Here is a 23,449-nt window from a genome sequence, read left to right on the forward strand (position 1 = left end):
GAGACAAACAATAAGGCATATGCGTAAGGGAAAAAGCAGGCAAGGGGAGCGATTCAGGGGGAGGGGGTAGGAGCAGGGAAAGTAGACAGCGAATGAGGGAGGGAAAGAGGGGGAGGAGGAGAGACACAGCATGAAAGAAGAGGGGGAGGGTGACGGGGCACAAACCGGTAGATGAGAAAAAGCTGCGTCCAAAGTCCAGTAAGCTGTGATCGCAGGGGAAGTGGTATCATTTCCCAAACTCAGATGCGAGAGGCTCCCTTTACACAGTGGACTCTCTCAGAGGGGTCTCTGAGACTCCAAGGCCTACCTACTGGATCCTTCCCCAAAAAGGTGAGAGGGAGTGCTTTGGCAAGGGGCACCAAACCTGGCTCAGCTGTGAGTGGATCCCTTAGCACTGTGGAATCTCTCAGAGGGATCACTGAGACTCTAGAGTATAAGTAGTTGGATCTTTCCCCAACAAGGGGAGAAGGAGTGCTTAGTTAAAGGGCACAAGGGACAGGGAGCTAGGGGGCATAGCAGGCAAGGCGAAATATTAAGGGGGAGGGGATAGGAGCAGGTGAAATAGACAAAGAGGGAAAGCTGCAGGGGAGGGTGAGAGAGAGCATGAAAAGAGGGGGGGAGGAGAGGGTACTTTACGCGTTTAATTCTCTCAGAGAGGGCCTCTAAGACTCCAAGGTCTTCCTGCCCTTAAAAAATGTTGTTTCAACATTCACCTATTTGAGAATGGTTACCACCACCCTTGAAATGTACAATAAAAAGTGAATATTTTGCAACCGTAATTCGGTTGCAAACCATTCTTACATTGCACTGCAATGTGGTATTTGGTTACCACCACCCTTGAGATGTACAATACAAAGTGAATATTTTGCAACCGTAATTCGGTTGCAAAACATTCTTACATTGCACTGCAATTTGGTATTTGGAAGGGACGCCCTAACCACGCCCTTCCAAATACTGACCCGCAAAACACAAATTATGATTCAGTACCATGTTACGGAATCGCAATTTCTGTTTTGTACATACAGAAAAGCATGTTTGCAGTCGGAAACCGTCCAATTCTGTCAATCAGGCCGTTTCCAACTGCAAAAATGCTTTTGTACATATGGCCCTTAGTATGTGGTCCAAATAAAAAAAAGCCTGCAAAAGGGAAAAAAAGTAATTTGCAATGGCAAATCCGGTTGGTAATTGCTCCTCGGAGCAAATGCAGTGAAAAAATAACCTTGCCGCACAATGAAAATCTGATCAATAAAAATGGAGCTGGTAGTGAGGGACATAAGACCAGAGTTTTGAGACCCAGCTGCTGTGATGCACGTTTTGTAAGTCTACAGTTTATGGCCCTGGCACCAACCTCCGAGTGGTCAACAGTTGGAAAGTTCAAATATTTAAGATCTCTGATGAGGTCATTCTAAGAGTAATTGCCTTAGATAAATGGATTTAATTTAGCTTATTTGCTAGAGCATGGTAAAATAATAATATTTTGAAAAAAACAGCAAACAAATAGAATGACTTAACCATGATATGAAAATGTGACAAATGTTTATAAAAAGAGACTGACTTTGAGCAGTAAAGGACCCTTACTCCACTTTCAGGACTATATGTACCTTCGATATATGATTTCAGAAGCTATCTAGTTTCTAACCGTTTTCAGTGAGCGAAGTTCTCTTGCATGTTGACATTTCAATTGCACAGTCAATAAGCCAGCGTTATGAAACAGTCCTCAGGTGACACATATTTTTAGCCATACATTGCATGCACGTTAGCAAAGGACTCATATTATTTGTTTTTCCTTCACCTCGCCTAGAAACTGCAAAGAAACAATCCACATCTAATCTAGAATCATCACTGAGTGGCTGGACTAGAGAGGAGGTCACACGCACACACTGTCACTCGTACACACACGTACTAGTTATACCTAAGATTGCTTTTCCATAGACAAGGTATTTTTATATTCGCTAATAACTTTAGTGCGGTTTGACAAATCGTCACAAAACTTTCTATAAAAAATAAACTGCAAATTCACCTCAGCTCCTTACTGGAAAGTTTTAGGGTGATCTGTCAAGCAGGGGCCAAGAAAACAGAGGGTCCCAAAATATTTCACCTTCCGACCTATGCTTTTCACGCTGGGTCACTCCATGGAGTTGCTGCACACTATAAATTGCGTTTTTGCATACAACTACTGAATGATATTTCACCATATTTGGCAGGAAGCTAGACCTTGGTCCAAAGATTCTGTGTTTTTTTATGATTTGGTGCAAATCCGTTCAGTAGTTTTTGAGAAATGAAGGTGGAAAGGTATTTGTGCATCTGGATGGTAAGGTTCAAGAGACTCTTGGGAGACTACCTCAAACCCAGTTTAAACAAGCATTAGAAATGCAATAGGTCTCGCAGCATTAGAGTTAGTGCTTTTAGAATTGTTTATGGGTTTTTTTGTAAATCTTTAGCATGAGGTTGAGGGTGAGTGAGGGTGAGTGAGGGTGAGGGGTTGAGGGTGAGTGAGGGTGAGGCTGAGGGGTTGAGGGTGAGGGTGAGTGAGGGTGAGTGAGGGGTTGAGGGTGAGGGGTTGAGGGTGAGTGAGGTTGAGGGTGGGTGAGGGGTTGAGGGTGAGTGAGGGTGAGTGAGGGTGAGAGTGAGGGTGAGTGAGGGTGAGTGAGGGTGAGGGTGAGTGAGGGTGAGGGTGAGTGAGGGTGAGTGAGGGTGAGGGTGAGTGAGGGTGGGTGAGTGTGAGTGTGAGTGGGGGTGAGTGGGGGTGAGTGTGGGTGAGTGTGGGTGAGGGTGAGGGATTGAGGGTGAGGGGTTGAGGGTGAGTGAGGGTGAGGGGTTGAGGGTGAGTGAGGGTGAGGGGTTGAGGGTGAGGGGTTGAGGGTGAGTGAGGGTGAGGGGTTGAGGGTGAGTGAGGGTGAGGGGTTGAGGGTGAGTGAGGGTGAGGGGTTGAGGGTGAGGGAGGGTGAGGGAGGGTGAGGGGTTGAGGGTGAGGGGTTGAGGGTGAGGGGTTGAGGGTGAGTGAGGGTGAGGGGTTGAGGGTGAGTGAGGGTGAAGGTGAGTGAGGGTGGGTGAGTGTGAGTGAGGGTGAGTGTGGGTGAGTGTGGGTGAGTGAGGGTGAGGGATTGAGGGTGATGGGTTGAGGGTGGGTGAGGGGTTGAGGGTGAGTGAGGGTGAGGGGTTGAGGGTGAGTGAGGGTGAGGGTGAGGGAGGGTGAGGGGTTGAGGGTGAGAGGTTGAGGGCGAGTGGGGGTGAGTGAGGGTGAGGGGTTGAGGGTGAGTGAGGGTGAGTGAGGGTGGGTGAGTGTGGGTGAGTGTGGGTGAGGGATTGAGGGTGAGGGATTGAGGGTGAGGGATTGAGGGTGAGGGGTTGAGGGTGGGTGAGGGGTTGAGGGTGAGTGAGGGTGAGGGTGAGGGGTTGAGGGTGAGGGGTTGAGGGTGAGTGGGGGTGAGTGAGGGCGAGGGGTTGAGGGTGAGTGAGGGTGAGGGGTTGAGGGTGAGTGAGGATGAGGGGTTGAGGGTGAGTGTGAGTGAGGGTGAGTGAGGGTGAGGGTGAGTGAGGGTGAGGGTGAGTGAAGGTGGGTGAGGGTGAGGGGTTGAGGGTGATTGAGGGTGAGGCGTTGAGGGTGAGTGAGGGTGAGGGGTTGAGGGTGAGTGAGGGTGAGGGTGAGGGTGAGTGAGGGTGAGGGGTTGAGGGTGAGTGAGGGTGAGTGAGGGTGAGGGGTTGAGGGTGAGTGAGGATGAGTGAGAGTGAGGATGAGTGAGAGTGAGGGTGAGTGAGGGGTTGAGGGTGAGGGGTTGAGTGTGAGTGAGGGTGAGGGGTTGAGGGTGAGTGAGGGTGAGGTGTTGAGGGTGAGTGAGGGTGAGGTGTTGAGGGTGAGTGAGGGTGAGGGTGAGGGGTTGAGGGTGAGTGAGGGTGAGGGTAGGTGAGGGGTTGAGGGTGAGTGAGGGTGAGGGTGAGTGTGGGTGAGGGTGAATGTGGGTGAGGATGAGTGTGGGTGAGGGTGAGGGTGAGTGAGGGTGAGGGGTTGAGGGTGAGTGAGTGAGGGTGAGGGGTTGAGGGTGGGTGAGTGAGGGTTTGAGGGTGAGGGGTTGAGGGTGAGTGAGTGAGGGTGAGGGGTTGAGGGTGAGTGAGGTTGAGGGTGGTTGAGTGAGGATGAGTGAGAGTGAGGGTTAGTGAGGGGTTGAGGGTGAGGGGTTGAGGGTGAGGGAGGGTGAGTGAGAGTGAGGGTGAGGGGTTGAGGGTGAGTGAGGGTGAGGGTGAGTGAGGGGTTGAGGGTGAGGGGTTGAGGGTGAGTGAGGGTGAGGGGTTGAGGGTGAGTGAGGGTGAGGGGGAGTGAGGAGTGAGAGTGAGGGTGAGTGAGGGGTTGAGGGTACAATGGCTGGCATACATTTGTACAGGCCTAATGTAAGGAAGTTGAAAACCGTCAGGCAGCCTTGAGTGATTGGTTCGCACACTGCACTCCTCAGTACAAAGTAATAATGTCCCTGGGCCTCTCTCGAGAAGGGAGGGTGTGGCACTGGGGACAAAGCACTCCCACTGGGGGAGGGGTAAATGTGTTACAAGATAGACCACAGTGCAGACAATGACTTTTACAGATGATGAGCCTCAGTTCCCAGGTAGAGCACGTTCTATCACGACTGAAAATGGTGAAAAGGACTACATTTCCTTTGCTCACTTTCTACTTTTGAATGTGTATGCATTCTAAAGAGCACTTTCATTTTAGGTAAGGATTTTAATTTTGGGTTAAAGTTTTACTCTAGGTTTATACATACGAAAACTTTGGCAGACGTCACTCTGATACTGATGCAGTACTGTCAATTGCATGTTCATGTGAAAAGTCAATAAACAAAAAAATTTTAAAAAATTAAATGAATCAGACAGCATCAATAAATCTTAAATAAACATCAACAGGAAAGAAATAAACAATTTGAAAACGATATCCATGGATTTTACGATTCTGCCTACCATCAGGTTTTCACCATGGAAAGCGAAGTGTATGGCTTTGTTGGAAGTACTTATGCTGCGTTTCTCAATCCCAGGTTTTAGCGGCGGTTTCCGCTGCTTTCATAGTTTTGAGCACATGTAGAGAATATGCAGTACCTTTTCTTTTGCCTCTATGCATAGTCTGAACCAATCGCTCTGCACCCCCATCAGTGTCTAATCAGATCTTAGCTCATACATAGGACTGAACAAAAAACTGATTTTCCTCGTTACCTATATTAACAAGTGAGTTGGTTAAATAAACAGGCAAGCTCATTCATTACTGCCTTTAAGAGATTTTTCAAATTTCTTTGCCCCGAACTTCCATGAATCCATCGCAAGAGAGAGTTGAACGATTAACTATTTTTTTAAATGCCAGGCCGAAGCTCACCTCAAACCAATGGACTCCCATTCCAAAAGACGACAGGCTTAATTAAACAAGACGGACGGACGGAAGAGAGGGGAGGGGGGGAGGAGAAATGCGACACGGAGGGAAGGGGAGGGGGCGGAGCGGGGAGGGGGCGGAGAGGGGAGAGGTGCGACACGGCGTTAGACGGAAGGAAGAGAGGGGAGGGGGAGGAGAAATGCGTGAGTTGGTTAAATAAACAGGCAAGCTCATTCATTACTGCCTTTAAGAGATTTTTCAAATTTCTTTGCCCCGAACTTCCATGAATCCATCGCAAGAGAGAGTTGAACGATTAACTATTTTTTTAAATGCCAGGCCGAAGCTCACCTCAAACCAATGGACTCTCATTCCAAAAGACGACAGGCTTAATTAAACAAGACGGACGGACGGAAGAGAGGGGAGGGGGGAGGAGAAATGCGACACGGAGGGAAGGGGAGGGTGTGGAGCGGGGAGGGGGCGGAGAGGGGAGAGGTGCGACACGGCGTTAGACGGAAGGAAGAGAGGGGAGGGGGAGGAGAAATGCGACACGGCGGGAGGGGGCGGAGCGGGTAAACAAAGACGGACGTGCACGCGCACGCGCTTTTAAGGTCAATGCGCATGCGCATAAGCTCAATGCGCATGCGCATTGACCTTAAAAGTCACGGGCACTGCAAGGAATCGCCACGATTCCTTGCAGTGTAGATAAAGAGTGGATAACTCGCAATAGTCTCGCTTGCTCGATGCGCATGCGCATCGACAGGCGAGACCTAAAAAACAGAGAGATCTATTTGGCCCGGGGAGCTTTTTTACCCTTGAGCCAATTCACTCTTGCCGGAGTCAGGCTGCACTAGGAGTGAGCGCCCTGATTGCCCGCCAGCAACAAGAGAACATTTTTGCTAGGATCCACTACAGGACCCCTTCGCTGCTCATGTCGAGCTCAGCTCGTCATGCAGTACACTGGTCCTGTGCTCATGACGAGCTGAGCTCGTCATGATCCATGGAATATAGCAACTTCCAGCACAGGAGGGGAATTGCCTTAGCAGTCATGTGGTTAAAGAAAAAATATTTGAGGAGGGGCGTGAGTAGGGCCCCCTTCCTGAGTCCATTGTGGGCCCCCGGAACCCCATCCCCTAGGCCCAATACATTAATTAAGGAAAGGGGGCACACGGCCCCCTCCCTGAGACAATGGTGGGCCCAGGGACCCATACCCTGGGCCTAAAACATTAATTAAGGGGAGGGAGGCACGCAGCTTCCATCCCCAAGCTTTGTTAGGCCCCGGGGACTTCATTCTTCAGAGCTGAAAACTACTTTAAGGGGTGGGGGCAAAGCTCCCCCGAGTCTAAAAAGTTCCCTAGGGCCAACTCAAGTACTCTGTCCCGGAAGCCCACCCCTGAGACAGAGTAGTTTCATTTTTTTTCTCCACCCTGGCGAGAGCATTTTTAAATCTTCTGTAAGACGAGAACAAACATGCCTTCCCTGCCGCAGAAGTGCAATTAGGGAAGGCATGTCTGCTCCCAGCTGGCGGGAGATTTCAACATGCTCCCCCGGGTGAGAGCAGACCTCTGTTCCCTGCCTGCACTGATGCGGGAAGGGAAACACAGATTGCTCCCACCGAGCGGGAGCAAGCAAAAGGAGCTGCTCCCGCTGAGCAGGAGCAAGTACTGCTCCCACACTATGCGGAGCGCAGGCGAGGGATGCGGGGGCCCTGATCCCCAACTTGTGGTATGTGGGTACCCCATATGGGCACGGGGCACCCACCTCTGACATCAGGGATGGGGTCCCCATGGCCCGAGAAGGCACGAGGTGAGGGGCTGCTCACCTATTAATAATGTAATTCAGCTCCAGGGCCTAATAAGGCACAAGGAGGGTGCCCGGGCACCCGCCTCCCTTTTAGTATTGTATTTGGTCCCGGGATGGGGTCCCTAGAGCATATAAAGACTTGGAGAGGGGGGAAGCTTGCCTTTTTTCCTTTAATAATAGAATTCAGCCCCAGAAGATGGGGTACCTGGGCATTATTAATGCAGGAGGGGAGGCCGCGTGGCCCCTTCTCCTTAATAACGTAATTAAGCCCCATTGGATTAGGTCCTTGTAGCCTAATAAGGCTCGGGGAGGGTGACCCCCTCTCCTTTTTTCATTGCTTTTGTCCCCAGGAGATGGGGTCCACAGGGCCTAGTAAGACTTGTGGAGGCTGGGCCACATGGCCCCACCCCCTTAATAATAGAATTCATTCCCAGGAGATGTGGTGCCCGGGGCCTAATAAGGCTTGGGGTGCTTTTTTTATGACATTTCACCTTAATTATGGTAATCTGCCCCGGAGGATGGGTTCCTGGTGCCTTTTCAGACTCCGGGAAGGGGTCTAAAGGCCCTCCTCCTCTATAATTAAAATATGGGCCTGGGTGATGGGGTCCTCAGGCCCATTTAGGCTTGGGGAGAAGGATCACATGCTCCTGTAGCAGGGTTTCCGTTCTCCCACAGAACTGTGCATAGAGATCTAGAACCTTAGTGAGTTAGGATGATCCAAAAACTCATCTCAGTGTCAGAAATCTCGTTACCTAGCTAGCTACAGTGTCTCATGGATCATTATGGAATGATACATGTATTAGACAAACCAGAACATGATCTTTAGAATACCTCAGGAGTCGTGGAACACATGAACACTCTTTCGTTATATAATCATTTCAAACCAAAACTGAGAGTCAAAGAACACAAGTGCAAGTTTGAAATATTTATTATTCAATGCAAAGTTCTCAAACGCAGTATCTTGTATAATACCAAAATGCAGATTATAAAAATCAGAGTCAGCAGCATAGTCACTAATCCATAGTAAGCAAAAGGTGCTAGCATGTTATAATGCAATTTCTATAGAAATCTATATCACCTATATTTCGCGCACCCTATCTAGCATATTATATTATATCTAAGAAGGTCTCATTCGGGCTTTAGCAGGGCGACCCCATACCTCTCAATGTCAGTAGGAGCAGTTCACATCAACCGCTACCAGCTCTCTTCATGCGCAGCACCAAGTGTCTGCGTTCATTCCGTGTAACTCTATCTTAAACCCGCGTAGAGCCCAAAATGTTGGCATCAACATTATTTGTGTTATGTCTAATGTCTAATGTGGTGCGAGGATCAGACCTCCTAGCAACCTTGTGTTAGGTTAATCTTAGAGTGTGCAGACAGTTGTACCAAGTGTACCAGGCAAAGCTGATAGCATAGGAATAACATATTATTCTCAAATAAAGCAACTCGCCGCTTCTAGGGTGAAAGCTACAACAACAAGTACGTGTCGTGTGCAAAACTGAAGCCGAAGGCAAAACGGCTGTTTAAACATGTAATACACTCATGCTAACTTAACGCAATATATGTAATGAAGTATCCATATGACACCCCCCCATTGGTCCGAGCACCGCCAATCATAAGGGAAAAGGCAATACTAAATCAGATACAAAAATTGAAAGCAAAATTCAATAATCTTGAGCAAAAATAAGCTAAAAATATGTATGAATGAATATGTATGAATGAATATGTATAAATGCCTACAGTGGCCTCAATTCTAAATAAAAAAAAAACCACAAAAACCCTTGAATCAAAAGTCATCCGCCAGGTCTCAAAATTACGAAATGTAGAACCAGGTCTCATCCTTTCAAATGTTTGTAAGAGAAAAACCAAGGCACTTATCCGATATCCAAAGTCATGTGCCACCTAGACGTTATCTCCAGCGACATCACGTGAGTGAACTCTCCATCAGCTGAACATAGTTCATCTCTCCAATTCAGCGAGGGGAAAGTCATATTTCACCACAAAGCATTCCTCCCAGGCATCTCACGATTGGAAAGTATATGCAAAGAAAGTTGCAACAGCCTCCAGTATGAAATCACTGCCATCATCCGAAAATAGTTCAGCCATCCAATTTATCAATGGGAAAGAACATACGTGCTCCTCCAGCATCGGATCCTCCTGCAACGTCAGAGGACAACTCGGTGGGTTCACCAGATCGCTGTGTGTCAGAAAGGCATTCGCCGCTGCAGAGATCTCCCATTGGCCTAGAACTCCATTTATCGCTGCCAAGGCCATAACTCTCTCGCCAGAACAGATCAGCTCGTGAGCCACAACGGGACGCATTAGCTGATCAAAATTGACGTCAGGAGCAGTCCTCAAGCATAGGCATAAATCAATAGCCCAATCGAACTCGCAGCTCAGGCAGTGAAACACAGGTTGGACACACGTGAAGTCGGTGAACCGAAATGACAATCTATAGGCCGTGCTTAATGCTGCAAGCGGCAATGTTCCATAGTAATTGAGCATCCGATTACGGCAGAGTGTCAGGAGGCGTTGAACGGCGTCTTGCGCAGGATGGGCATCCATGTTTTATGAAGAAAAACACCAACAGAAAGCCTGCGGCTACAGCCAGCAACACAGGTAGTCCACCAAACAAACTCGAAAAAATAGTGTGGAAAAACGTGGGAATGAGACCAAAAACTTTTTCAAACGTAGTCACGAGGCCACTGCTTACTAATTTAAAAAAATGTGCAAGGCCAGTCGTTGAAGAAGCATTAAAAATCTGGTGTACCAGCTCGCAGAAATGAAATGGCAAATCAGTGTTTAAAAGCGCCTGCACCTCTGTGCGGGTGTTAGCTATGTGAAGGACATAAGTTTCCCGGGCCGAACTCAGGGTCACTTGTTTTTGAGACAAAAGAGCCCTTATTCTGCTTAAACCATTGAATTTCGCTTCCAAGGTTGGGATCCGTGGCCAGATGGAGACATCTGAAGAGCCATGCGTGGGTGGGTATAGGACGTTCTTGCAGCACACTACACGCTCTGATACAGTAACTATATAAGCCACACCAATTAATAAACCACAACATAATTCGTTGTTTAAAAGCAAATAACTACCATTAGCTAATAAAGTAAATGTGGGAACTACTGCTGGAACTGGCGTGCCTTTTAAAACACATGCTAAATTTGGGCGGTCCTGATTACAAGAACCGTGTAACTGAATGTGTCTGCATATTAATGAATGGTCAGGTGACTGTGTGCATTCCTCACCATTAAGATTCACTTCTTTTCCATCTTTCAGACATCTGTATGTGTATGGTAATGACCACGCCTCATGTAGGAATGCATTGCCTAGTGGCTCATACCGTCCTATAGCAATATACCGCATACAGTTAGTAAATTTATATAAAGGAAATGGTAATGTAATTAAACCATGAATAAGCCACGTGGCAGTGGTGGTTTCAGCAACAGAGAAAGGTAAGGATTCTAGCTTCTCAATATGTAACATAGAAAACGATGCATCACGCATTGAAAGCATGCGCTGTTTATCAGTAAGATTAAAAGGGGCAAAAAGTGATGAAACGTTCAATGAGGTCCAGGGAACTCGACCAGCCTTAATTGTCTGTAGAGTCCAGGCAAACTGCATTACAGAACGTAATTGATTTTGACCATGGTATAACGTGGACACTTCATCATGTACAATATCAACAACAGAAGAAACAATATTATCCAATGTGTAAATTCTGGAAGAAAGCGTGTTAATACTATTATCGACCACTGCAAGCACTTTTTCCAAATTGGCTTGATCAATAGCCCTCAGGCGTTTAGCTGCTTCGACTTTTGAAAATTTCCAAATTTCATTATAAATAGCATAAATAAAGCGTTTAGACCTACCCTTAGTCGGGCCTTTTATAAAATCATTTAACTCTATGTTCTCATTCAACTGGGACAGATGCAGTTTAACTGCAGCTAAAGTGGAATGTTGTAACCAGTTCTGACACAATTTGCCTACTGAATAAGTTGTAACAGTGTGATCTGAGTCAAACCTGGGATCTGGCCTGATGCGTGTAAAACCCTCAGACAAACCCAAAAAACGACTTTGGCAAGAATCAGAACTTCTTTGCCATAAAAGCCACCCATCCGGATCAAAACTGGAAATATTAAAGGAGGAATTCTGCAAAAGTGCTTGTATCTCACTTATGGACAATGTAGTGAAATTACTCCAACCTGAATATTCTTCCAAATCAGGGATAGTTGGGGTATTTAATTTTTTAGATGTAGCCAATCCAAAACATGTTGTTTGGGAAATAGTCGAATTTAAAAACAACATGTGATTCGGGATGAGACATGCACGATGCAAAGCCTCAATGCCTTGTACCTGCCAATCTTTGGTACCCCAAACCGATTTAAGGTCAATAGCATCCTTCCATAACTCATAGCCATCCACAGATAACCTTTCTAGAAAGGACTTTGAATACAACAATTTTGTGTCAGTCAGTCTAACTTTTGGCATGGATTTCTGTTTCACCTTGAAGTAAAAAGACTCAGGATTTGATTGATTAAAATCTGTAAAGTAAGAGTATTTTCCCAGAAAAGTACTTGAGCTCCCCTGTAAAGGAGCAGGGCAATGTTCCCACTGAGTGTAATTCACAGGAACCCGCCTGGAACTTGTCTTGTGCAAGAAATGATTTCCATAATGTTGGTAACAAAACAAATCACCATAATTGACAGAATCTAAATACAAATCCTCATCATCAAAGGCCGCATAATATTTCAAATCAGAGAACAATGCTTCTACGGCCTGAAGATCCCAATCATCAGAACGAATATTTTGCTTAATGACATCTCCCATGTTTACTCTAAGCACATTAGGAACATTAATAACTTCTGTGGGGCCATGTATCTGAAACCTAACCGCATCCCACACAATCCCATCAAGGACAGGCCAAGCAGTAATTTGTACTGAATGTAAGTCTCTCTTTAGTCTGTGTGCTGAATGTGAGGAGGAGTGAGGGGCCAATGTTCCATTAAGGTACCGAATTCCTGTTCTTTCTTTCACATAATGGCCATCAATCAGGCGGAAAAAATAAAACACAAAACCAATTGACATAAAAAGATAAAATGAAAATAGTATCAGCCAAATGTATGTCCAAGGTGGAACTAAAAAATGTTTTTTAAACAACGTGGCATATTTTGCAATAGTCGATGGTTTCTTTGAAAGTTCCGAATCAGAGTCAAAAGAGAATCTGGACTGGTTAGCCTAACGAGCATGTAAATCGGACATAGATAAATCAGCAGGATCTGCATAGGTCACCTCATCAATGTTAGTAACAGGAATAGTATTTAATAAAGGACTTGATATGGCAGGCATCTCGAGGGACACCTCCTGATCTGCACCAGATGTAATAGCCAGCACAGAGTGCCTCACCATGGAAGGACAGGATACAGCCGGTGTCATGCTATGAAGAATCGGCCACCCTGTGTGTCTTGACATTGTCAATAGAAATAAATCTGTTTTCTTTACGACCTGGAAGTGGTGGTAAAATGACTGTTCTTGTGCCCTTCACTCCAAGGACCCGAACTGGCGCTCGATATGAGGGACCAAACTCCTTTTTGTTTTCGATCTTCTCTCGAACCAGTTCTCCAACTTGGGGTAGCCAGCCAACTACCGGGATCTGCAACGCATCATCCGACGTGGAGGGCAAGTGTTCCTTTGCAAGACTGTCTCTGGTCTTTTGTAGATCCTGTAAAACATTGCAATGTTCATCTACGTCAAAGGCCGCGGCCTGGGCCTCGCAGTCTGCACCATCAAGGTCAGGGACGTACATCTTGATACCAAAGAGCATTTCGTATGGGGTCCGCCCACCCAGAGACCTTCTAGGGAGATTATTAAGCGCACGCTGCACGCCATAGAGGTGGGTCAGCCAGTTTCTACCAGTGCCTATAACTCGGGCTGTCAAAGATTGCTTTAAGTCGCGGTTCATTCTTTCTACCACAGAATTGCCCTCAGGCCTGTAGGGGCTTGAAAACTTCACCTATACTCCCAACGAAACCATAGCATCCTTATACGCCTTAGAGGCGAAAGCCGGACCCTGGTCCGAATGGAAAGCACCACAAGCAAAGATTCCCACAAAGACACGCAAATCCTTAATGACAGTCCGTGAATCAGCGCTGCGATGCGGCCATAACCACACAAAGCGTGTGCATGAGTCGACTGCTACTAAGATGTATTTATACGCAGTATCAGAAGAGAAAGGACCGCAGTGATCTAAATAAACACATCCAAGTGGTTTATTAGAGATGTACAACTGTGTCTGAGGCGGACGCGCAGCAGTAGAAGGCTTAATCTGCTGACAAATGTCACACATAAGGACATAATCGCGCGTCTGTTTGTACAGTCCCCGCCACCAGAATCTCTGTTGTAGCTGAGATACAGTGGCTGAGACGCCCGCATGCGCAGACGCCACACCTTCATGAGCCGCTGTAATCAGAGAAGCTCTGCGATCCGAGTTGGGAACTAGACGCTCTCCAACTTCAGGAATTTTCACATAAGGAACCTTATCGGGACTTAAGTGGTATGTGTATTTCGAAGGGAACCCCGCAGGATATTTACCTCCCTTCGCTGTGGCAGCAACAGCCGCCAAGATGTCATCATCTATTTTGCTTTTGGACCTCGTGACTGCTGCAACTAAGTATTTAGATACTGCTGATTTTGCTGCTTCATCAGCAAGCGAGTTGCCAACAGCGTGGACTCCCACGCGCTGGTGGCCGAGAGTATGAATCACAAACACGAGCGGTAGCTTTTCTTTAAGTTCCGCTACTCGGACCCAGATCATTTTATGTTTTATTGTGCTACCTTTGGAATCACGAAAATCATTCTGAATCCAAAAGAACAAGTTCTCATTGTAAGACTGGACACAGTAGTAAGAATCACTTACGATTAAAGTCGTCACACTAGGATCTGCGTACTCCAATGCAAGCATCAGAGCACGTAGCTCTGCTAATTGTGCAGTGCAGTCCCCAAGTGTCTGCGTGTGCACGACACTGGACTCGAACTCATCGTTCACCATTGCACCGACCACAATGGCGCAAGTGGAAACGTAGGCATGTTTAGAGCCATGCGCAACCTGCGCCGAACCATCCGTGTAAATGATACAGTGGAAATCCTCCAACGGCCGCATTGCTAAAGGAGCAGGATGAACAAATTCATACTGTAAATACTCCTGCGACCGTAAAGCCGCGTCAAAAATAAACGTGACATCCTGAGATGTCAAGGAAGTAGCCCACTGAATCCACCGAGGGTGCAAAGCTTTAGAATTAGGTACACTGGCTTTCGTGACCGCCTCCAAGGCAGGACACGGGGTAACAACCAACATGCGCTTTCCCTGCGACAGGGCACGTTCTTTAAGAATTGCCATCTGCACAGCCGTTAACACTTTCTCCACAGTGGAAAAACGCAGTTCAGCCGAAGTGTACAAGTGTGACTTGTAAGCAATAGGCACAGTATCCCCCTCGTTAAAAGTCAGGTACGTGAAACCCACCGTCCCAGGGATAATTCTTATCACCAGGTTGGTCTGGTTATCACGGGTTTGTAAGTAGTCAGAAGTGAGCAAATCAGCCTGCAAAGACTGCAGAATGGCTGAATGCTCAGGCAGCCAGCATGATTTGGAAAAAGATGGTTGTACCAAGGCATATAAAGGCTTGATACGCTGGGCATATTCCGGAATGTATGTCCTCCCGAAATTTAAAAAACCCAGTAAAGACTGTAATTTTTTCAGAGTTGTCGGAGAGCGCAACTGCGCGCACTTCTCCAGGAAGTGAGGAGCCAATCCCTTTCCCTCATGGTTAAGTTCATAACCTAGAAACAACACTGTGTACTCCGCAATGTGTGACTTCGCAAAGTTAAACTTGTAACCCATGTCTGCAAAGTTACAAATTATGCTGTTTACTCGACACAGATGCACCCAAAGCTCGTCGTCTGTGAGATAAATGTCATCCACATACGAACATGCAACTGGATCGAAACTCTCCAAAAGAGAGACTATGCGGGCGGAAAACACTCCAGGACTATTTTTATATCCCATTGGGAGACGTTTAAACATTTTTTGTACGCCGCCGCACGTAAAACTGGTCCATTGGGAACTTAGACCATCTAATCTATGTGCATAAAAACCATTGGAAATGTCAAGCGTGGTTTTGAACCGTTTACGCTCAAGACTATTCACTAGGGCAGAGCCGTGAGTATTCTGTACTGCACAGTTACGGCAATGCGAGTTCAAATGCCGGTAATCCAAAACTAGACGATACGAGCCGTCCGGCTTGTTAACAGTAAAAAGAGGATTATTCATTGGTGACACACATGTTTCAATTACACCTTGATATTCCAATTGTTCAAGGATAGCCGCGACTGAAGCCTTAGCTTCACGCCGTATGGGATACTGGGGTTGTGGCTGAGGCTGTGATCGTAAAGGAATCTCATGGCTAGGGGACAATTTATCCCAGCCACACTGATTTCGGTACACAGCCGGCGCAAGCGCCAGAGCCCACTCTTCTGCAAAATGCAGCGCTTCCACTCTCGGTACAGTGTGCGCGAAACTGGGGAGGATTACCTCCTCCCCTCGCGGAGCTGCGAGAACAAAAGGTGGGGGCCAGTCAGCCTCCGAAAGCAAAATGTCATACGTATCCGAAAGATTCTCCCAAAATACCCCTTTTACAGTTCGCTGCATGTCACCTTCAATTAACAGGACAATTTCAAAAAGTCTTTCAGGGGGAGCAACATGCGTATCAGCTGTTTCAATTACAATAAAAGTCTCAGTCGCTGTCACCTTCAACAGTGGACGGAGGGCCTCTCTCACTATGGTAATCTCCGCCGCGCTGTCCAGCAAGGTCAGAGCCCACGTCAGATTCCGAAGCCGCGTTCTCACTATCTGGGGCATATCGATGCGCCGTTAAGGCAGCGACCTTCTTCTTGGCAAACTGCGGTCTCTTAGGCGTAGAGTCGTCCCGCTGATCCCCTTCACTTCGCGTGCGGGGCTGGCCACGTCCTTGCTGACCACCCCTGCCCCTGCCGCCCCCTCCACCACCGGTTGACGGAGCCGATGAGTCCTGAAAGGAACGAGGAGAGCGTTGGTCAGATGCCTGATATCTATCAGGTGTTTTAATCGTAGCGCGATCGCGCAATTCATAAACACGCTCTGACTGCGCAGGTTGTGAAGGCGCCGGACTCGAGACCTGTGTCTGTTGTTGTTGTTGCTTACCCTGATTCTGCTTTTTAGGCCAATTTTGTTTCTTGGACCTGGGCTGTCCACCTGTTTCCGAAGACTGCCCCTGGGGTTGCTTCTTTTCTTTTTCAAGAAAAACCTTCGCACCCTTAGAATTGCGGCCAACCATTTTATAAGCCGCCACAATTATTCTTGCCAGCTGACGGGGTTTCTCGGCATCGGGAATTAACGCCAGACCATTGGCCACTTGAAAGTTCACTGCATCCCCTTTTACATTGGCAAGGATAATACCGCAAACTGTCTCAAATGAACCGTTCAGGCGCATACCCAACTCAACCGCCGACTCAGGTCCGTGATCATCCTGAACACGTTTGAGGATTGCAGACAGGTTCGACACTGACGGTGTGCCAAAGCACCTCGAGTAAACCGCTGCAAAAGTCTTACCCCATGTCTCACAGTCAACAAGTTCCGGGGCTAAATCTTTCGGTAAACTAAGCGTAAGAATCCGGTGTTTTTCACCCGGAGTCGTATTAGGAAACACAGCCTCCAGCTGGTCGAATTTCTCGGCAAGCCAGTAAGGAAAATCATCCTTAACATCTGGCTTTCTGCCCATAACGGAATTCACCAAGACCGGACTTATTTTCAAGCCAGCCTGGTCTGCTCGAAGCTGCGCCCCTGCGGGGGCTGCGCCATGAATATTACGACCAATGTAATGAACAAGCGCTCTAATCACACCAACTGCGACCTCATGAAGACGCCGCAGGTCACCCACATTACAAGTGGTGCGATTAGGATGAGGAGTAAATCCACCCAAAGCGGGCCAATTTGTGCCCGGAATGGATAAGGGACCTAACCTCGGAGCCGTTAAAGAATGGGGTAGGGCGCCACCAAACCAAACTCCGTGCTGCCAAGCGTCTATAGGTACTTCCAGTGCCCTGTACGGAGCATAAGCCCCCGGTACATCCGTGGCAGTGTATGAATGATAGACACCCGAATTAGCGTCTATTTCCGGAAATGTCACCCAGGAATAAAACAATTCGTACGGGTACGCATGTTCCGCACTCACTACTAGAACCACAGCTAAGCCTTCCGCGGGTACATTATATCCCCGCAAGTGGTCGCGAACCGCGACGCGGCTATGCTGCGCTATTTCCACTGCCATGTCAGCACAGGAAGAAGAAAAACTAGACAAAGAACACTTTGTAGCACAACTGGGTAGTGATTCAAAGAAACCTTTTTAGAAGAATTCAAGCTTGAAAAGACCTATTTCAAAAACAGGTAGGTTTTCCGACACCGCCGTTTACCGGAAACGGAAATGAAGGTGTCAAGGTATGAATGATATACTACTCGAGTGTCATGAAATACGGCCAACCAATCCGTTGGGCGCCATGTAGCAGGGTTTCCGTTCTCCCACAGAACTGTGCATAGAGATCTAGAACCTTAGTGAGTTAGGATGATCCAAAAACTCATCTCAGTGTCAGAAATCTCGTTACCTAGCTAGCTACAGTGTCTCATGGATCATTATGGAATGATACATGTATTAGACAAACCAGAACATGATCTTTAGAATACCTCAGGAGTCGTGGAACACATGAACACTCTTTCGTTATATAATCATTTCAAACCAAAACTGAGAGTCAAAGAACACAAGTGCAAGTTTGAAATATTTATTATTCAATGCAAAGTTCTCAAACGCAGTATCTTGTATAATACCAAAATGCAGATTATAAAAATCAGAGTCAGCAGCATAGTCACTAATCCATAGTAAGCAAAAGGTGCTAGCATGTTATAATGCAATTTCTATAGAAATCTATATCACCTATATTTCGCGCACCCTATCTAGCATATTATATTATATCTAAGAAGGTCTCATTCGGGCTTTAGCAGGGCGACCCCATACCTCTCAATGTCAGTAGGAGCAGTTCACATCAACCGCTACCAGCTCTCTTCATGCGCAGCACCAAGTGTCTGCGTTCATTCCGTGTAACTCTATCTTAAACCCGCGTAGAGCCCAAAATGTTGGCATCAACATTATTTGTGTTATGTCTAATGTCTAATGTGGTGCGAGGATCAGACCTCCTAGCAACCTTGTGTTAGGTTAATCTTAGAGTGTGCAGCTCTCAGTGTGCAGACAGTTGTACCAAGTGTACCAGGCAAAGCTGATAGCATAGGAATAACATATTATTCTCAAATAAAGCAACTCGCCGCTTCTAGGGTGAAAGCTACAACAACAAGTACGTGTCGTGTGCAAAACTGAAGCCGAAGGCAAAACGGCTGTTTAAACATGTAATACACTCATGCTAACTTAACGCAATATATGTAATGAAGTATCCATATGACACTCCCCTCCCCTAATGTAAAAGTATTTGGCCCAAGGATATAGGGTCTCCAAAGCCTCATAATGTTCAGGGACAAGGGGCACACACACACCTCACCTATAATTAAAGTATGACCCAGACGGATAGGATTCCATGGCCCATTTGGGCTAGGAGTGGAGGGGCACATGCACATATAATATAATTTTTGGCCCCAGGAGATGGGGTCCCCGAGACCAGTGGTGGCTTTGGGGGAAGGCTAAGCTCACTCCCTCCCCTTTTTAAAAAGAAAGAGCCCGGAGTCCCCAGGGCCAATAGGGACCTTGACAGGGGTGGAGCACAAGACCTCCTCCCCTAATGTAAAAGTTTCTGGCCCTGGGGATACATATCAGTGATTTCATTTGAGATTTCATCGGTATGTCATGAGTGATGTAATATGTGAGGCCATAAGCAGTGCATTGCAGGGGCATACGTAATAGTTAGTTCAGCTAACTATAACTGCTGAATTTTACTGTTCTTGTAGGAGTGAAATCTGAGCCTAACTATAATGTCCATGAAATCTTTGTTTTTTCAGTGAATTTCTAATGTTTTTAATTATTTTTCCTAACTATAACATCCCTGTAACCTTTGATTTTTTCAGTGAATTTCTAAGGCATTTTGAATGTTATTTTCTATATGTAACCCCTAACCTTTGACAGTGAATGTGTGAGTGAGTGCCTGAAATCTGTGAGTGGGTGCACAAGTCTGTGAGTGGGTCTCCGAATTAGAACATGTGTCTATGAGTGGGTCTGTGAGTGGGTGTATGAGTGTCTCAGTGGGTCTGTGAGTGGGTGGGTGTCTCTGGGTGGGTCTGTAAGTCAGTGAGTCAGTGTCTGAGTGGGTCAGTCAGTCAGTGCATGACTCTCTGATTGGGTCTGTGAGTGGGTCCATGAGTCTTTGAGTGGGTCTGTGAATGGGTGGATGAGTTTCTGACTAGGCCTGTGAGAGTGTGCGAGAATCTCCGAGTGCGTCTGAGTGTGCTCGTGAGTGTATGAGTGGTTCTGTCAGTGGGTGTGTGGTACAAAAAGTAGAGGGGGCACATGGGAGCAGGTCCTCACGGTTCTCATGTCCAGCTTGCCTGTAGTCTGCTGCTCTCTGCTACCTTCGGGTTTGTGCCTCCTCTGCTAATTTTCTGCTCATTTTCTGCCTCTTCTCTCCTCGCAACTGCCCTCTATTTTACCTCTTTCTGCTAGTTCTGCTCATTATTTTGCCTCTTTCTGTTTTCTCCTATCTTTTTTTGCCTCTTGCTGCTGGTTTCTGACCCCTTTTAGCCTCTTGCTGCTAATTTCGGACCTCTCTTTTGACTTTTCTTCTCATTCTGGCCATTATTTTGCCTCTTTCTGCTCGCTCCTGACCTTTTTTTTGCCTCTTTCTGCTAGTTTCTGACCTTTATTCTGGCTCTTGCTGTTGGGTTCTGACCTCTATTATGCCTCTTTTTGCTCCCTTCTGAACTTTTTTTCTGCCTCTTTCTGCTCCCTTCTGACATTCAGTCTGCCTCTTTCTACTGCCTTCTTGCCTTTATTCTGCCTTTTCTGCTCATTTCTCATCTCTATTTTGCCTCTTTCTGCTCGTTCCTGACCTTTATTTTGCCTTTTCTGCTTGTTTCTCACCTTTATTTTGCCTGTTGGTGCTGGTTTCTAACCTCTATTTTGCCTCTTTCTGCTCTTTTCTTACCTTTATTTTGCTTCTTATTGTTCATTTCTGACATTTATTATGCCTCTTGCTGCTTGTCTCTCACTTTTATTTTGCATCTTTCTGCGCGTTGCTGACCTTTTTTTGCCTCTTTCTGCATCTTTTCTCTCCTTTATTTTGCTTCTTTCTGCTCGTTTCAGACCTTTATTCTGCCTCTTTCTGCTCATTTCTGACCTTTACTCTGCCTCTTGCTGCTCCCTGCTGACCTTTATTATGCCTCATTCTGCTAATTTCCCACCTTTACCTTGCCTCTTTCTGCCCTTTGCTGGCCTTTATTCTGCTTCTTTCTGCTCATTTCTGACCTTAATTCTTCCTGTTTCTGCTGGTTTCTGACCTTTATTTTGCCCCTTTCTTCTCTTTTCCCCGGGACTGCGGGGGAGCCTCAAGGCCCCCGCAGTCCCAGCCAGCTTCCCACCTCCTGGGAGAGCCAGCATTATTGCTGGGCAGGGAGAGAGATGAAACCTCTGCTTCCAGCTGGCGGAACCATTTTGACAGCTCCCGCCTGCTGGAAGCAGAGTGTTTGCTTTAGCTTGGAAAGCTAAAGCAAACAGTTATGTCTCAGAGGTGGGCACCCCAGGACTTAGCAGGAGCCGCCCCTCCGTCTCCAGATTTGTAAGGGCCTTCCCCAGGTATGTGGTGGTCTATAGTGATGAGAATGACCCTGGAGGGGGGCGCAAACCCCAGTGAGGTGGTGAACCCCAGGAAGCAGGGGTATCCGCGCAGCACCCACTCCATATTTAACTTATCCCAGTGCTTCCCAAATGTTTTGAACCTGTGGCTCCCTTGACTCATTGGCCATTTCCCGTGGTTCCCCAGTGTTACTTTTTTGGGAGGGTGGGAGGTATGTAAGCCCCGCTTCAGGAGTACTTGCATTTTTCTCCCTGAAAATAATTGGGATGAAGCTCATGAAGGTTTTATAATCATGTACGCAGGGTGTTTCGCATTACTAAGTCGGCGCCTCTAATAAAATATTCGTAGTTACACTACTTTGCCCATGCCTTTTTTAGAGTACCCTCTCAAACTTTTTTATCCCACTTACAGTGCTAGATAGCACTCCTATGCATGTAGGCTCCATTGGCAAAGTGTTTCTGCGCTTGAAGAATATTTTCATGCACTTCCATTTCTACACGTCTTAAGTACCAACACACCTGTCTCAGCAGGGTGACTCACGACTTTTTAAACCACATACAGCTTTATTTTTGCTGTCTCCTCCCTAAAATTGCCTCCAAATCAATGCAAGTAAAATAAATTCCTCTCATATATTTTTTTTAACGTCCCTCTTTCTTGCTTCCAAATATTGCATTATGTCGTATATGGTGTTTTACTTCCCAGTGCTCAAGGAGAGAGCAGGCCTGCCTGGAAATGTGTGTGTACTGAAAGAAATGTGTACTGGAAGTACCTATGGTTCAAGTACAAATGTCAACAGTTAATAATACTTAGTGTGTTTAATAAACACGACAACTGTACTTTCCTGATAAACGAAACTATTAACGAGTCTAAGAAAATAAATCAGGCATCTTCTGCTTACTTTGAGAGTGTTGGAACGTGGGGAGCCAATGAAATATGGAGGTCATCTCCCTCAACATGCCATCAATTAAGCACTACGTTTACAGCTTTAGTCACTTACAAATCATCGACATCATGCATTTAAGTCTAATTAGTTTAACTGAAGCCAACAGACACATCAACATTAAATGCATTAAAATGCTTGGTGCGCGGCTCCCCTTGCTAGGTTTGATGGCTCCCCAGGGAGCTCGGTGCACAGTTTGGGAACCACTGACTTTGCCCCAGAAAGGGGGTGATAACCCAGGGCTTGGGGGAGGGCTGTGGGAATCCCCCATTTCTTTGTATTTAGCCCTGGGGAGGAGGTGGTCCCCAGGGCTTGGCGGGAGTGCAAGTGGCTCCTCACATTATTATAATTAAGCTCAGGGAGGTGGTGGTTCCCAGGGCATAATAAAACCCAAGGAGCGACCGTGCACCCCCTCCTTTTCTAAAACAAAAGCCTGCAAGCCCCCTGGAACTGGCCCAGCCTGGGGCTATAATTTTAAAAAGTGGGGGAGACAGTGCTTGTTTCGTGGGGGAGACAGTGCTTGTTTCGTTTTTAGGTCTCGCCTAGCGATGCGGTACAAAAGGGGGTGGTGATGGACGGAGCATCTGAATCAATCAAACACTCACACCCAGTCAAAAGATCTGGGTTTAATCCATCACCGTTCTTTAGCCCACTCTGCCACCCTAGTTCAGACATGGCTATATGCAAATCAGTCTGACCCTGTGCCTCATAGGAACAGTCCAGCCCGAACTGCCGAGCCATGTCTTCCCTGGACCGGAAACAAGCTTCCGAGGACCGGTTTCTGGCATTCCAGCCGTCTTCAGCCCGGCTTGCCTGAATCCAGTGGCAAAGTGAGCAAGGGACTCACGTCTGAGCATATCCTGCCACACCTATGGCAGCCAAAAGCGGTACAAAAGGGGGTGGTGATGGACGGAGCATCTGAATCAATCAAACACTCACACCCAGTCAAAAGATCTGGGTTTAATCCATCACCGTTCTTTAGCCCACTCTGCCACCCCAGTTCAGACATGGCTATATGCAAATCAGTCTGACCCTGTGCCTCATAGGAACAGTCCAGCCCGAACTGCCAAGCCATGTCTTCCCTGGACCGGAAACAAGCTTCCGAGGACCGGTTTCTGGCATTCCAGCCGTCTTCAGCCCGGCTTGCCTGAATTCAGTGGCAAAGTGAGCAAGGGACTCACGTCTGAGCATACCCTGCCACACTTATGGCGGTCAAAAGCGGTACAAAAGGGGGTGGTGATGGACGGAGCATCTGAATCAATCAAACACTCACACCCAGTCAAAAGATCTGGGTTTAATCCATCACCGTCAAAAACCGGTCCTCGGAAGCTTGTTTCTGGTCCAGGGAAGGCATGGCTTAGCAGTTCGGGCTGGACTGTTCCCATGAGGCACAGGGTCAGACTGATTTGCATATAGCCTTGTCTGAACTAGGGTGGCAGAGTGGGGAAAAGAACGGTGATGGATTAAACCCAGATCTTTTGACTGGGTG

At 47.1% G+C, this 23,449-nt stretch overlaps 1 long non-coding RNA gene across 1 annotated transcript in view; it reads left to right on the top strand.

Annotated features, from left to right (window-relative positions):
* The first annotated feature begins 203 nt into the window (after positions 1–203).
* The window catches only part of LOC147730269 (uncharacterized), a 91,624-nt gene continuing 68,378 nt past the window's right edge, over positions 204–23,449 (top strand). The window contains exon 1 of the long non-coding RNA XR_015308370.1: positions 204–330. This is a non-coding gene — a long non-coding RNA (uncharacterized LOC147730269). The remainder of the gene's footprint in view (positions 331–23,449) is intronic.

This window comes from Lissotriton vulgaris, chromosome 2_1 (assembly GCF_964263255.1).
Source record: "Lissotriton vulgaris chromosome 2_1, aLisVul1.2, whole genome shotgun sequence".
NCBI classification, from domain to species: Eukaryota; Metazoa; Chordata; class Amphibia; order Caudata; family Salamandridae; genus Lissotriton; species Lissotriton vulgaris.